The sequence below is a fragment of the Oncorhynchus masou genome, chromosome 25, assembly GCF_036934945.1.
Source record: "Oncorhynchus masou masou isolate Uvic2021 chromosome 25, UVic_Omas_1.1, whole genome shotgun sequence".
Taxonomy (NCBI): Eukaryota; Metazoa; Chordata; class Actinopteri; order Salmoniformes; family Salmonidae; genus Oncorhynchus; species Oncorhynchus masou.
The window spans coordinates 46310182-46326386 of NC_088236.1; the positions used below are offsets into that span (position 1 = coordinate 46310182).

Here is a 16205-nt window from a genome sequence, read left to right on the forward strand (position 1 = left end):
TACACTATGTGGCTGTAGCAGTGTCACAGCTAAGGAGACTGTCAGTCAGTACTCCAAATCCCATGTTAGAAACGTGCTTTGGTTATATGTTGGCCAAACCCAATGTGATGTGCGGAAAGGTGATATTTTCTTAGAGAGGACATGAGAGGTAGTGTACTCCCCAAACATGTTGTTATAAATACATAGCATTCCATCCGCTTAGGCCCTGTGCTCAGGAAGTAGAATTTAACATTGTGCAAAAAAAAATGGTCTGCTGCTCCTGTCATTGAATGCCTGCCTTTAGTTCATATTCTATACCTTATCATGTGTATTAATTCTAGAGGATACAGGACAAAGCAAGCCACTATAGTGACCAGGGCCTGTTCTGTCTGTGTCAACATTTAGGAGATAACATGTTGCATTGACCCACATGGAAGAGGCAGCCAGCAGTGTATGTATTGAGTGGCTACCGCAGTGACAGAGAGCGAGGGAGAGAGAGGCTAGTGAGGGTGACTGTGGCAGACAGGCAGAGTCATGCCCAATGCCAGAGGCTGAGACTGCCAACCATGACAGAGCAGAGGCACCCAAGCTGAAGGCCTGAGCTGAGTGGAGTGACACAAGAGTGACAAATATCCTGCAGTCCAAGGTAACACGGTGTTCGTGTGGGCAGTTGGTTTCCTGGTACATTTGTGAGTGCAATGCTTTCACGTTAAACGCGGACAACAGTGTGAGTGTTGCGAGGGAGGTTCTTTCTAATGATAAGTCGCCTCTTTTGAGATCGCAGAGACAGTTACAGTTTTGTGTTTAAGTGAATTTGGTGTTTACATATGACTAAGCAGTTAGTGGTATTCCCAGGTGATGTTTTGCTGACGTGTACATGGCACTTATGAAGCGCTTCATGCATATTGAAGTATGTATTGATGTGTGTATTGTGTACATGCATTTGTGTGCCAAAACCCCAGGGCAGTTTAATAGTACAGGATGATGTAGCTGGGTGCCCCTGCCTCTCCCCTGGACCTGTATACAGCCAGGCAAAAACAGCAGACTAGTCCAGACTACCGCCTTATATAACCAGTCTGTGCCCCCCTCGCCTGTGGCAGCCGCTGTCGCCACAGATCCCTCTGTCTGTGTTCTCTCAGACACACACACACACACACACACACAGAGATGCACAGATCCACAGACATGGCACACACACAGAACTGCATCAATACATAGCCTATGGTTTACATTTTGCGAAGGTGTGAGCGTCCACCTATCAGCGATTAGTAATTTTCCATGAAGGGAGGCGACTTAACAGTCAGTTTAAAATGTCCCAAGTTTCTGCAAATGTCATACATTTATAATAACACATCTGTCTTTCCGTACTTGGGATTGTTGTGTGTGTGGTGTGGTCATCCTCAGAGGGGTGTTACAGGCAGCCAGCTGTGTCATGGTGTTAGGGTGAACTCTAGCCCTGAGGAAGAGGAGGTGGTGGGGGAGGAAGAGCAGGATGAGAGATCAGGTTTATGAAGCGCTGGGGTCGAACGGCTGCTACCACTGGAACGGTTACATAACTCAAAGGTAGAGAGATGAGGGAGTGGAGAGAGACGCGTCTGCCTGCTGCTCATCGCATGGCCCTAACCGAGAGAGAGACAGAGAGAGAAACAGAGAGGAGTATGGTGGAAAGAGAAATGGGTCATTCCATGTAATTTCAGCAAGTCATGTCACCCACCTTTGCATGATTGCTCTGAAATGGTTTCTGTATCTAGAAAAAGATAAGATTAGCATTCCTGTGACATTTTTTAATATATAATTTGATCTCTGAGAAATTAAGCTAGTTGTTTGCACCCAAATTGGCCATTTTTACAGTATTCAAATAATACAAAATAAATATTGTACCCAACATCCGATTAGGACCATAATTCTTCTTGACAATTAGTAATACCTGAGGAATCCAATAAAATTATCAATAGCCACCCACAGACCCCCGAAGCCAATCCCACCCCAACAACCAGTATATAGTATCAGTTCTCTATATCTGACAATATGGAGCTGCTGCTTGGAGTATTGCTTCTTCAACCTTTAATGTATTCCATGTGAATCTAGTTATGGTATCAACTCCTAAATATGTGAACTGCACTTTTTTTTAGCAGCATCGTGGTGAAGCACTTTACAATTATGACTCACCACCTGGATTCGGTCTTATGTAGTGAAATGTTTTTTTTTACATTGGATAAAAGTAGAGACTCAGAGCTACAAAATGGCATATCACACTGCATTTGTGGAACAATGGGTAAGCAATTCTGCTTTGAAAGTTGATCAACTTGAAAAACTCTTTAGAGAAAATCACCTTTGAATGTTTTGGTATCTAGTGAAGAGCTCTTCTTTGTCTACACGCATTCAGCATCGTTCACACCCTGTTAAGCTTTAGCCCCACCCATCTCATTTCACTCTCGGAACGCACACTTGACGCTCTGGCCAATGATTTGTTTACCTTTAAATAACATGAAAACAGCCGAACCAGCTCCACTGGCAACAATTTCATGATGCTTTTTTGCAGACATTTACTGACACCGGCCATATTCAACATGTGTTGTACACACGTCACATAACGTTAGCCAACTAGCCAGCCAGCTAACGTTAGCTAGGTAAACAACAATGAACAAAGTGCCAACAGTGCCTGACATTAGGCTCTAACTAGAAAAGCAAACAACTCTGGGAAACTAATAATAACCTCTGCTAGGGAGCCAGCCAGCTAAAGTTAGTTAGCTAGCCAACAGTACACTTCAGCTTAAGACATATAGCTAGCTAGCTACAGTTGAAGTCAGAAGTTTACATACACCTTAGCCAAATACATTTAAACAGTTTCACAATTCCTGACATTTAATCTGAGTAAAAATTCCCTGTTTTAGGTCAGTTAGGATCACCACTTTATTTTAAGAATGTGAATGTCAGAATAATAGTAGAGTGATTTATTTCAGCTTTTATTTCTTAGATCACATTCCCGGTGGGTCAGAAGATTACATACACTATTTGGTAGCATTGCCTTTAAATTGTTTAACTTGGGTCAAATGTTTCGGGGAGCCTTCCACAAGCTTCTCACAATAAGTTGAATTTTTGTGATTTTTTTGTGTGAATTTTGGCCCATTCTCCCTGACGGAGCTGGTGTACAGCGCCTTGTGAAAGTATTCGGCCCCCTTGAACTTTGCGACCTTTTGCCACATTTCAGGCTTCAAACATAAAGATATAAAACTGTATTTTTTTGTGAAGAATCAACAACAAGTGGGAAACAATCATGAAGTGGAACAACATTTTATTGGATATTTCAAACTTTTTTAACAAATCAAAAACTGAAAAATTGGGCGTGCAAAATTATTCAGCCCCCTTAAGTTGTGCCAAACAGTTCTATTTTTGTTTCATCAGACCAGAGGACATTTCTCCAAAAGTACGCTCTTTGTGCAGTTGCAAACCGTAGTCTGGCTTTTTTATGGGGGTTTTGGAGCAGTGGCTTCTTTCTTGCTGAGTGGCCTTTCAGGTTATATCAATAAAATACTTGTTTTACTGTGGGTATAGATACTTTTGTACCTGTTTCCTCCAGCATCTTCACAAGGTCCTTTGCTGTTTTTCTGGGATTGATTTGCACTTTTCACACCAAAGTACGTTCATCTCTAGGTGAGAGAACGCGTCTTCTTCATGAGCTGTATGACGGCTACGTGGTCCCATGGTGTTTATACTTGCGTGTTATTGTTTATACTTGCGAACTATTGTTTGTACAGATGAACGTGGTACCTTCAGGCATTTGGAAATTACTCCCAAGGACGAACCAGACTGGATGAACCAGTCCACAATTGTTTTTTTTATGTGTTCTTGGTTTATTTCTTTTGATTTTCCCATGATGTCAAGCAAAGAGGCATTGAGTTTGAAGGTATGCCTTGAAATACATCCACAGGTACACCTCGAATTGACTCAAATTATGTCAATTAGCCTATCAGAAGCTTCTAAAGCCATGACATCAGTTTCTGGAATGTTCCAAGCTGTTTAAAGGCACAGTCAACTTAGTGTATGTAAACATTACATTACATTTAAGTCATTTAGCAGACGCTCTTATCCAGAGCGACTTAAACGTCTGATCCACTGGAATTGTGATACGGTGAAATAATCTGTCAGTAAACAATTGCTGTAAAAATGACTTGTGTCATGCACAAAGGGAATGTCCTAACCGACTTGACAAAACTGTAGTTTGTTAACAAGAAATGTGTGGAGTGGTTGATGACTCCAACCTAAGTGTATGTAAACTTACTACTTCAACTGTAGGTAAACAATGAACCTAGCTAACAGAACACTAGATTGAAATTAAACCACTTTGTAAAAATTTGAAATGTGTAAAATATGAAAATGTATCTAGCTATCTTCCCTGCATACATCAACACGCCTCATGGACGTGTCTCTCTGTCGGGAATGCCATACCACGGTTGCCCTTAGTTTGAAAATGTAATCCGGAGACAAGTGTTTTCTCCATCTCTTTAGCTATCATATTCCAATTCCACTCATTTCAAAAACTTGATCCTCCAGAAAATGGAGAGCAACACTTATGCAGCTCCACTACACAATACAGTTTTTTTAAAGTCACGTTTGACAGGATTACCAACACAGACTGATGAGCTCAAATAGACAGACACCTTCAATGTGGCAGACCAATCTGAAATCCTCTCTTGGCATGTCCAGCCCACTCAGTATCTCAGCCAATCATGGCTAGAGTGGGAAGGTTGCTAACTTTCTGTGGCTTAACCAACAAGGCTCGTAATTTTAACAATTGTATTCGTATTTACAGATGGCATTCAAGTTTGTTATTAACTTCTTGCGTCGAGCAATCCCGTATCCGGGAGCGTAATCAGAGCCTCAAGCTCGTTAGCATAACGCAACGTTTACTATTCATGAAAATCGCAAATGAAATGAAATATATTCGCTCACAAGCTTAGGTTTTTGTTAACAACACTGTCATCTCAGATTTTCAAAATATGCTTTTCAACCATAGCTACACAAACATTTGTGTAAGAGTATTGATAGCTAGCATAGCATTAGCCTAGCATTCAGTAGGCAACATTTTCACAAAAACAAGAAAAGCATTCGATTAAAATAATTTACCTTTGAAGAACTTCGGATGTTTTCAATGAGGAGACTCTCAGATAGAAAATGTTCAGTTTTTCCAAAAATATTATTTATGCAGGAGAAATCGATCCGTTTTGTTCATCACGTTTGGCTAAGAAAAAAAACAGAAAATTCAGTCATTACAACGCCAAACTTTTTTCCAAATTAACTCCATAATATCGACAAACATGGCAAACATTGTTTAGAATCAATCCTCAAGGTGTTTTTCACATACCTATTCGATGATAAATCATTCGTGGCAGTTGCCTTTCTCCTCTGAAGCAAATGGTAAAATGCACGCAGCTGGAGATTGCGCAATAATTTTGACGGAGGACACCAAGCGGGCACCTGGTAAATGTAGTCTCTTATGGTCAATCTTCCAATGATATGCCTACAAATACGTCACAATGCTGCAGACACCTTGGGGAAACGACAGAAAGTGTAGGCTCATTCCTGGTGCATTCACAGCCATATAAGGAGTCATTGGAACACAGCGCCTTAAATCTGGGACATTTCCTGTTTGAAATTTCATCTTGGTTTCGCCTGTAGCATCAGTTCTATGGCACTCACAGATAATATCGTTGCAGTTTTGGAAACGTCAGTGTTTTCTTTCCAAAGCTGTCAATTATATGCATAGTCGAGCATCTTTTCGTGACAAAATATCTTGTTTAAAACGGGAACGTTTTTTTTATCCAAAAATTAAGAGCGCCCCCTACATCGAAGTTAAGGCACATGAAAGTTCACATGTTCGAGAAGGCATTTCTGCCAAAAAACACATTTTGATTAAAAAAAACAAAATGGTTGTTCAAAGGCTCTCCTGTAAAGTTGTGACTTGCGACATACACCTAGTCTCCTGAATCGGGTCACAATTCACCATGAGTGCATAGGGGAGAGTGGGGCTAAGGCTAACACTGGTCAATTGTAGGGTAACTTGGGGTAAAATGCCACCCTACCTCAATCTTTTTTGGGGGGAGTGACTGAACATTTTTTGATGAGACAGATTATATTTTTAGTCGTTAAAGAGTAGTGTCAACCAGGGAACTTGTTTGGGGGGGAAATTGTTACATGAAGAGGTTTCTGTGAGAAGTACAGGCAGGGGGCATTACCCCGGGTGGCGGTTTACCTCAAGTTACCATAACAGGTATGCCTAAATTATATTCACTGTGTTTCAGGAATGCTAATCTTATCTGTTTCTAACTACAGAACAGTTTCAGAACAATCTGAGATGGTGGGTGTCAAAAGGACAGAGAGTAAAATTAGAGAAAAGGGCAATAAGGATGGTAAGCAATGGAAACAGTGAAAGAGAAAAGAGTAGTGGATGGAGAAAGGGAGAGTTGAGGAGGTGGGGAGCTGAGTTGTTCAGTCTTTCTCTATGAAAGCCCCCACTGCACTGCACTGACCCAAACCTGTACTGAGACACTCCTCTCAAATATGCATGAGGCTGTCTTTGTCTGTTCTTTATCTGCACAGACCACCTGCACAGTGACAGTAGCACTACAGACCAGTGGTTAGGGGATGGGGGGCTGCATTGAAGGGGAGTTCCCTCCCCCCTTTGTTTTGGGGGTCCCCTCAGATATTTTAATTAGTATCTCCCCAAAAACATGCATAAACGCAATTAATATAATTTAAGCCTACATGTTAGGATAACTTGTGGTGTGGCACCTCTGCCTGTACTTCTAACAGAAACCACATCATGCCTGTACTTCTCACGGAAACCACATCACATTTTTTTCCTTAAAAACCTTCCCTGGTTGCTCAACTATAAATCGAATCTTTCTCATCACAATTTATGTCACCCCCCCCCCCCCCCCCCCAAAAAAATGATTTTGAGGTAGGGTGGCATTTTACCCCAAGTGACCCTACAATTGGCACATGTTAGATTTAGCCCCACTCTCCCCTATGCACTCAGGGTGAATTGTAAAGTGCTTCATCATGATGCTGCTCAAAAAAACTTTAAAATGGGGTTTAAAATGGTGCAGTTCCCGCATATTTATGAGTTGATAAATAAATAAAGTAGGAATGGAAAGCTGAGATCACCCCCTTTTTAACAAAGCCATTAAAAATACAGTTTTCCCCTCGATTGCAAGAATTGTTGTGCATTAACTGCTTGTCAGAATGCAGGTTTCCCTCCCTATCGTAACTTGATTGCGCCTCGAGAGAGGAATATTTATCTCGCATAGAACACACAACAACAAGCCGACTAGGTACATACATAAACCATTTTAATATGGGGTTGTCAGATTTTTCTTCATTCCTCGTTTGCAGAGGAAAAGTAAATATGGATCGTTCTAGCATCTTCAAAGTGCACCTCAACAGATATTTTTTTTACGCACACATTATTTGGGGCAACAGGGATCTTGATCCAGGAGGGGATTGAATGTCTCTGCTGTAACCAAGAAGCTTGCTCTTGACATCTAGCCACTTAGCTAGCAAGTCAGCAAACCAAATGTATAGCTGGAGCCCTGAGCTGAATATAATCTATTTAACACATCATAGATTTCTTTTAGTTATACTTAACTTATAAGCAGTGGCGTAGCACGCATCCCACATTATTGATAATCGGTATTGAAATACAAGTTGGTATTTCTAAATACCCTGGTATACGGTATATCACCCAAGCCTAGTGTGTGGTGTGTGTGTGTGTTTGCTCCTTGGCCAGACGAGTGTAGCAGAAGGTTTGTTTAAGTGTGTGGATGAAGGGGGCAGCAGGCAGTGTCACAGTGATCCTCTCACTGCAGTCTGACGTCTGTCAATAATTATTGAACCTTTATTTAACTAGGCGGCCTACCCCGGCCAAACTCTAACCCGGATGGCGCTCGGCCAAGTGTGTGCCGCCCTTTGGGACTCCCAATCATGGCCAGTTGTGATACAGCCTGGAATCGAACCAGGGTCTGTAGTGATGCCTTTAGCGCTGAGATGCAGTGCCTTAGACCGCTGCGCCACACCCCAGTCACAGGCATCTAGGGTGTGTAAGGTGAGGTTTCCCCTAGAAATTGCTCTTGGGTCAATTTAGAATTTTCCCCGCTAATAGTTAAGGTAAGGATTGGGGGAAGGGAAGCTGATCAAACCTGAGAAACAACTGGATTCTCATTCACATGGAGCATACCCATCTAATACCACCTCTCATTACTCGCTTTTTCCATTGTTCAAACTTCGTCTGATAATCTGTTAATATAGAGGTTGAAATAAGGCCAGCACTGATATAGAGATATATTAGATATTTGGATTTGTGTATGCTCTTTTCCACAGCAACATGTCCCAGTAGCACACCCAAAGTATTGGCCTGCACCTTCCTCAGTGTGTCTGCTTTCCACTTTCATTTTCAATCCCTGTAATACAGGTGACAGCCGAACAGATGATGTCTAGACTGCTGCTTTACGTGATATGTATAGTATCAGTCACTGGCTGTGAATGAAACCCTACACTGCTCTCACAGTTACGGCTTGGCTGTGAAAGGCGGGTGCGTGCGTGTGAGAGACCTCTGCATAGTCAGGGCGATGGTGTAGTGCTCCAGGACTGCTGTCTGATCCCCCTGAGAAACTTTCCACCGCTCCCAGTTACATCACAGCTCACATCTCCCCATGCCTCACAGCCTATTAAAATGCCAGACCCACGACCCCCCCCCCCACACACACGGTCTGCAGGACATGGGCGAATAGTGTACATTTTTTTTAAATATTGTAGTTGCGATTTGACTTGCCATATATACCAGAACACTTGGGTGAACTGTTGGAATTATAGAAATTGAATGATTTATATTAAGAAGCAAAGTGGAAAGCAGCATCGATCTTGTTTGGAACAACATTTCAAATCAAATTGTATTTGTCACATGCACTGAATACGACAGGTAGACCTTACAGTTAGGTGCTTACTTATAAGCCCTTAACCAACTATGCAGATCTAAGAAAAATTAGTGTTTTCAAAGTATTTACTAAAATAAAAATGTAAACAAGTTTTAAAAATGTAAACAATTAAAAATAGAAAAATAACAATATAATAACAGTAGCGAGGCTATATACTGGTACTGATTCAATGTGCAGGGGCACAGATTAGTTGAGGTAATTGAGGTAATATGTACAGGATAGAGGTAAAGTGACTATGCATGGATAATAAACAGAGAGTAGCAGCAGCATAAAAATGGGGGACAATGCAAATAGTCTGGGTAGCCATTTGATTAGCCATTCAGGAGTCTTATTGCTTGGGGTAGAAGCTGTTAACTTCTTCGATGTAGGGGGCGCACTCTTAATTTTTGGATAAAAAAAGATATTTTGTCACGAAAAGATGCTTGACTATGCATATAATTGACAGATTTGGAAAGAAAACACTGACGTTTCCAAAACTGCAAAGATATTGTCTGTGAGTGCCACAGAACTAATGCTACAGGTGAAACCAAGATGAAATTTCATACAGGAAATGCCCCAGATTTTGAATGCGCTGTGTTCCAATGTCCCCTTATATGGCTGTGCATGCGCCAGAAATGAGCCTACACTTTCTGTCGTTTCCCCAAGGTGTCTGCAGCATTGTGACGTATTTGTATGCATATCATTTGAAGATTGACCATAAGAGACTACATTTACCAGGTGTCCGCTTGGTGTCCTCCGTCAAAATTATTGCGCAATCTCCAGCTGCGTCCACTTTTCCATTTGGTTCAGAGGGGAAAGGCAACTGCCACGAATGATTTATCATCGAATAGATATGTGAAAAACACCTTGAGGATTGATTCTAAACAACGTTTGCCATGTTTGTCGATATTAAGGAGTTAATTTGGAAAAAAGTTTGTCGTTGTAATGACTGAATTTGTTTTTTTTTCTTAGCCAAACGTGATGAACAAAACGGAGCGATTTCTCCTACACAAATAATATTTTTGGAAAAACTGAACATTTGCTATCTAACTGAGTCTCCTCATTGAAAACATCCGAAGTTCTTCAAAGGTAAATGATTTTATTTGAATGCTTTTCTTGTTTTTGTGAAAATGTTGCCTGCTGAATGCTAGGCTTAATGCTATGCTAGCTATCAATACTCTTACAAATGTTTGTGTAGCTATGGTTGAAAAGCATATTTTGAAAATCTGAGATGAGTGTTAACAAAAGGCTAAGCTTGTGAGCCAATATATTTATTTCATTTCATTTGCGATTTTCATGAATAGTTAGTTGCGTTATGCTAATGAGCTTGAGGCTATGATTACACTCCCGGATACGGGATTGCTCGATGCTAGAGGTTAACTAGCCTCAGTTACCTTTGCTTTCTTGTGTACGGTAAAAATGGTTGACATATTGAAGCAAGTGGAGACAGTATACTGGGATAGGGAGAGATTGAATATGTCCGTAAACACTCCAGCCAGCTGGTATTCGCATGCTCTGAGGACGCGGCTAGGGATGCCGTCTGGCCCGTCAGCCTTGCGAGGGTTAACACCCTTAAATGGCTTACTCACGTCGGCCATGGAGAACGAGAGCTCACAGGCCTAGGGAGCGGGCCGTGTCAGTGGCATGGTGTTATCCTCAAAGTGGGTGAAGAAAGTGTTGTCTGGGAGCAAGACGTTGATGTCCGCAACGTGGCTGGTTTTCCCTTTGTGATCTGTGATTGTCTACAGTACCAGTCAAAAGTTTGGACACACCTACTCATTCAAGGATTTCTTTATTTTTACTATTTTCTACTTCCTACATTGCAATCGGATTTGCCGAAGGGAGGACGGGGGAGGGCCTTGTAGGTATCTTGAAAAGGCAAGTAGCAGTGGTGTAATGGGATTCGTCCTCCTCTGACGAGGAGTATGAGATCGCCCCAATATGCAGCGTGGTACGTGTTCGTCATGTCTTAATGAACAAAATCACTGAACACGAAAATAACAAATTGAAAGACAGAAACGAAAACCGAAACAGTGCCGTGTGGAACACACAGACACAGAAAACAATCACCCACGAAACACTGGTGGGAAAAGGCTACCTAAGTATGATTCTCAATCAGAGACAACTAATGCCACCTGCCTCTGATTGAGAACCATACCAGGCCAAACGCAAAATACAACATAGAAAAACAGACTGCCCACCCCAACTCACGCCCTGACCATACTAAAACAAAGACAAAACAAAGGAACTAAGGTCAGAACGTGACAAGTGGTCTAGTGTTTTCCCTTAACAAGTACCAGAGTCAATGTGTTGATAGAACTTCGCTAGCGTTTTCCTCAAATTTGCGTTGTTGAAATCCCCAGCTACAATAAATGCGGCCTCAGAATGTGGTTTGCATAAAGTCCAGTGAGGTTCCTTGATGGTTGTCGTGGTATTGACTTGGGGGGAATATAAACTGATGTGACTATAACCGAAGATAATTTAATTTAATTGTGGGTTATTCTAGATCGGGTGAACAAAAGGACTTGAGTTGCTGTATGTTGTCACAATCACGCCATGAGTTGTTAATCATGAAGCATACACCCCTGCCTTTCTTCTTCCCGAAGGGTTCTTTATTCCTGTCTGCACGATGAACTGAGAACCCAATATGTTACCGTCCCTGATGTCTCCCTGGAATGAGATCCTCACCCTGAGCTCATCTACTTTATTGTCCAGAGACTGAACATTAGCTAGTAATATACTCGGGAACCGTTGGATGGTGTGCCCGCCTCCTGAGTTGAACTAGTAGTCCACTCCGAATACCTCTTCTCCGCCCGCTGTGATTCGGAGCAGCCTCTAGAATAAATTCAACTGCCCTGGGGGGTACGAACAAAGGATCCAATTCGGGAAAGTCGTATTCCTGTTTGTAATGCTAGTGCGTTACCGCCGCTCTGATATCCAAAAGTTATTTCCGGCTGTATGTAATAACATATACACAAAACATTCTGGACTAATAAATGTAAGTAATACAAACAATTATAAGACTTCAAGGTTGCTTTGGAGCTAGAAGCAAAGCTGCCATGTCTGTCGGTGCCATCTTACATAAGGAAATAATGTGCAGACCTAAGCTTGTCCCCTACCTTCCCACCTTTGGGACAAACACTCCGATTGTTAGGGTGGAGACATGAGCATCTCGTCATTATATAGAGATCTCTGGTTTCAGCCGCTTGTGAATTGTAAAGGGAAGTTGGTGGTTGCACAGTGAACTGTTAGGATGCTGGATTTCCCTAAAGTAATTGTATAATTACTTGTCTAAATAAAATCATTCAAAATTCTTCAGAGAGCATGACAGACACAGAGAACCATTTGTTATTTTAAAATCTTTTGCTGTGGATTGTTTCGAATCACACGTGTGTTTGGGAAGCTTGCGATTTGAGTAGTGCGCATGGCAATAGGTGTATCTGATAGTCGCGGCTGTGAGTGAAAAGCTTCGAAAATATGTGCGAAAGTAATGTCTTGAGTATAAAATGTTGCATCAAGAAGGAGAGGGGAGTGGGGGCGAAGATATGGGGCGTCTCTCCAGAATGCATTAATTTAAAATGGGTTAAATAATTTTACTCCTTAATGAAAAAGTGAAAACAGTTTTCTAGAAATATTTGCAAATGTTTATAAAAACAGTATTATTCAGCACCTTTGCTATGAGACTCGAAATTGAGCTCAGGTGCATCCTGTTTCCATTGATCGTCCTTGAGATATTTCCACAACTTGATTGGAGTCCACCTGTGATAAATTCAATTGATTGGACATGATTTGGAAAGGCACAAACCTATCTTTTATAAGGTCCCACAGTTGACAGTGCATGTCAAAGCAAAAACCAAGCCGTGAGGTCGACAAAATTGTCTGTAGAGCGCCGAGACTGGATTGTGTCGAGGCACAGATCTGGGGAAAGCTATCAGTTTTGTAGCATTGAAGGTCCCCAAGAACAGTGGCCTTCCTCATTCTTAATTGGAAGATGTTTGTAACCACCAAGACTCTTCCTAGACCTTGCCGCCTGGCCAAACTGAGCAATCTGGGGAGAAGGGCCTTGGTCAGGGAGGTGACCAAGAACCCAATGATCATTGACAGAGCTCCTCTGTGGAGATTGAAGAACCTTCCAGAAGGACGACCATCTATGCAGCACTCTACGAATCAGGCCTTTATGGTAGAGGGGCCAGACGGTTGCTACTGGCACATGACGGCCCGCTTGGAGTTTGCCAAACGGCACCTAAAGACTCAGACCATGAGATACAAGACTGTCTGATGAAACCAAGATTCAACACTTGACTGAATGCCAAGCATCATGTCTGGAGGAAACCTGGCACCATCTCTACGGTGAAGCATAGTGGTGGCAGCATCATGCTGTGGGGATGTTTTTCAGTGTCAGGTACTGGGAGACTAGTCAGGATAGAGACAAAGATGAATGGAACAAAGTACATCAAATCAATTTTTTTTGTCACATACACATGGTTAGCAGATGTTAATGCGAGTGTAGCCAAATGCTTGTGCTTCTAGTTCCGACAATGCAGTAATAACCGAGTAATCTAGCTAACAATTTCAAAACTACTACCTTATACACAAGTGTAAAGGGATAAAGAATATGTACATAAAGATATGAATGAGTGATGGTATAGAGCGGCATAGGCAAGATGCAGTAGATGGTATCGAGTACAGTATATGTAACGGATGTGAAACGGCTAGCTTAGTTAGCGGTGCGCGCTAAATAGCGGTTCAATCGGTGACGTCACTTGATCTGAGACCTTGAAGTAGTAGTTCCCCTTGCTCTGCAAGGGCCGAGGCTATTGTGGAGTGATAAGTCACCCTCCAAGCGTCGTTACCTGATGATGTGTGCAGAGGGTCCCTGGTTCTCGCCCGGGCATGGGCACGGTTTAAAATTATATTGTTACATATACATATGAGAAGTACAGAGAGATCCTTGATGAAAACCTGCTCTGGAGCGCTCAGGACCTCAGACTTGGGCGACGGTTCACATTCCAACAAGACAACGACCTTAAACACACAGCCAAGACAACGCAGGAGAAGCGTCGGGCCCAGCCAGAGACCAGACTTGAACCCGATCTAACATCTCTTGAGAGATAAACAGCCACCATCGAAGCAGCGTTACCCAGGCAGAGCAAGGGGAACAACTACAAGAAGGCTCAAAGCGAGTGACAATTGAAAAGCTATTAGTGCGCGCTAACGAGCTAGCCATTTCACATCGGTTACACCAGCATCATCTCGGGAGTTGATAGGCTTGAAGTCATAAACGGCGCAATGCTTGATGCACAATGAAGAGCTGCTGGCAAAACACACGAAAGTGCTGTTTGAATGAATGTTTACACTCCTGCTTCTGCCTACCATTGTTCCTGGGGTGGCAAGGTAGCCTAGTGGTTAGAGCGTTGGACTAGTAACCGGAAGGTTGAAAGTTCAAACCCCCGAGCTGACAAGGTACAAATCTGTTGTTCTGCCCCTGAACGAGGCAGTTAACCCACTGTTCCTAGGCAGTCATTGAAAATAAGAATTTGTTCTTAACTGGCTTTATTATTTATTTTAATTTTTTATTTTACTAGGCAAGTCAGTTAAGAACATTCTTATTTTCAATGACGGCCTTGGAACAGTGGGTTAACTGCCTGTTCAGGGGCAGAACGACAGATTTTGTACCTTGTCAGCTAGGGGATTTGAACTTGCAACCTTTCAGTTACAAGTCCAATGCTCTAACCACTAGGCTACACTGCCGCCCGGCTTGCCTAGTTAGTTAGCGGTGCGCGCTAACTAGCGGTTCAAATCGGTGATGTCACTTTTTCTGAGGTAAAAAAGGTTTAAAAAAAAAAATCAGATACTTGTATTCTCAGTCAGTCTATATGCAACGCAGGACACGCTAGATAATATATAGTAATATCATCAACTGTTTTACGAATCCCTTTTGGCCTGACAGTTTCGGAGGGATGGTAATGAGACCCGTAACATAACTCATGCAAATTATAGTGACAAAGTAAAAGTGTGAACGAAATAACCACAACAACTGAAATCTACCGTCAAACTCAAGGTTTATTTGAAAACACACGGTAATGGGGGGGGGGAAGCAGGAAAAGTGGCTGAGCTGGACCCAAGGAAAGAAACAATAAGTATTCAAAAACACCCCTAAGCTAGACTAGCCTACTTTAACAACAGCTAACTAACCAAAAATACAGTGGGTGGTCCACCCAGTTCTAACTAGTGTATTTAACAAAGTCTACCTACGGGTAGTGTATGCCCATGGGCGACTTGACTTGGTTGCCCCTTTTCCCACCAGCAATCAAACAAACACCATAACCAAAAAAATACTCACAGGTGAGGACAAAGTGCTATGGAGGTGCTCAATCAAAAGAGAGGTTAATACACAAAGAGAGAGTGAACCACAGCGACCTACAGACATGGCATTTACAGAGAGATTGAGCTCTAGAGCAAACAACTGACAGGGGTTTTAAACCAAGGGAAAGGAACTGTGATAGGGTAGGAAACAGGAGGATGTGTGTCTTCTGATTGATGATTGGATTGGTGACTGATTGGGGAGTGATGATTTTCACCTGTGAGGGGAGAAGGAGAGAAAAGAACACAGGATACACACACACAGGATACTGGTATCCGTAACATCAACTATGTGTAGTTAACTAGTGATTATGATTGATTGTTTTTTATAAGATAAGTTTAATGCTAGCTAGCAACTTACCTTGGCTTACTGCATTTGCGTAACAGGCAGTCTCCTTATGGAGTGCAACGAGAGAGAGAGGCAGGTCGTTATTGCGTTGGACTAGTTAACTGTAAGGTTGCAAGATTGGATCCCCCAAGCTGACAAGGTGAAAATCTGTCGTTCTGCCCCTGAACGAGGCAGTTAACCCACCGTTCCTAGGCCGTCATTGAAAATATGAATGTGTTCTTAACTGGCTTGCCTAGTTAAATAAAGGTATAAAAATGTAAAAAAATAAGTCGGCAAATCAGCGCCCGAAAACACCGTTTTTCGATTGTTATGAAAACTTGAAATCGTCCCTAATTTAATCGGCCATTCCGATTAATCGGTCGACCTTTACTACAGAGGGAAGTGCGTACGGCCCAGTACATCACTGGGCCCAAGCTTCCTGCCATCCAGGACCTCTATACCAGGCGGTGTCAGGCCCTAAAAAGTGTCAAAGACTCCAGCCAACCTAGTCATAGACTGTTCTCTCTGCTACTGCATGGCAAGCGGTACCGGATTGCCAAGTC

At 42.3% G+C, this 16205-nt stretch overlaps 1 protein-coding gene across 6 annotated transcripts in view; it reads left to right on the forward strand.

Moving 5' to 3' along the window:
• The window catches only part of LOC135514402 (rho-related BTB domain-containing protein 2-like), a 101958-nt gene that overhangs the window by 34906 nt on the left and 50847 nt on the right, over positions 1-16205 (forward strand). The window contains exon 2 of one of the 6 annotated variants that reach the window (XM_064937868.1): positions 9924-10040. The exons of the other annotated variants lie outside the window; for them this stretch is intronic. The gene's annotated coding sequence lies outside the window, so the exon portion shown is untranslated. The remainder of the gene's footprint in view (positions 1-9923; positions 10041-16205) is intronic. 6 annotated transcript variants of the gene reach the window in all.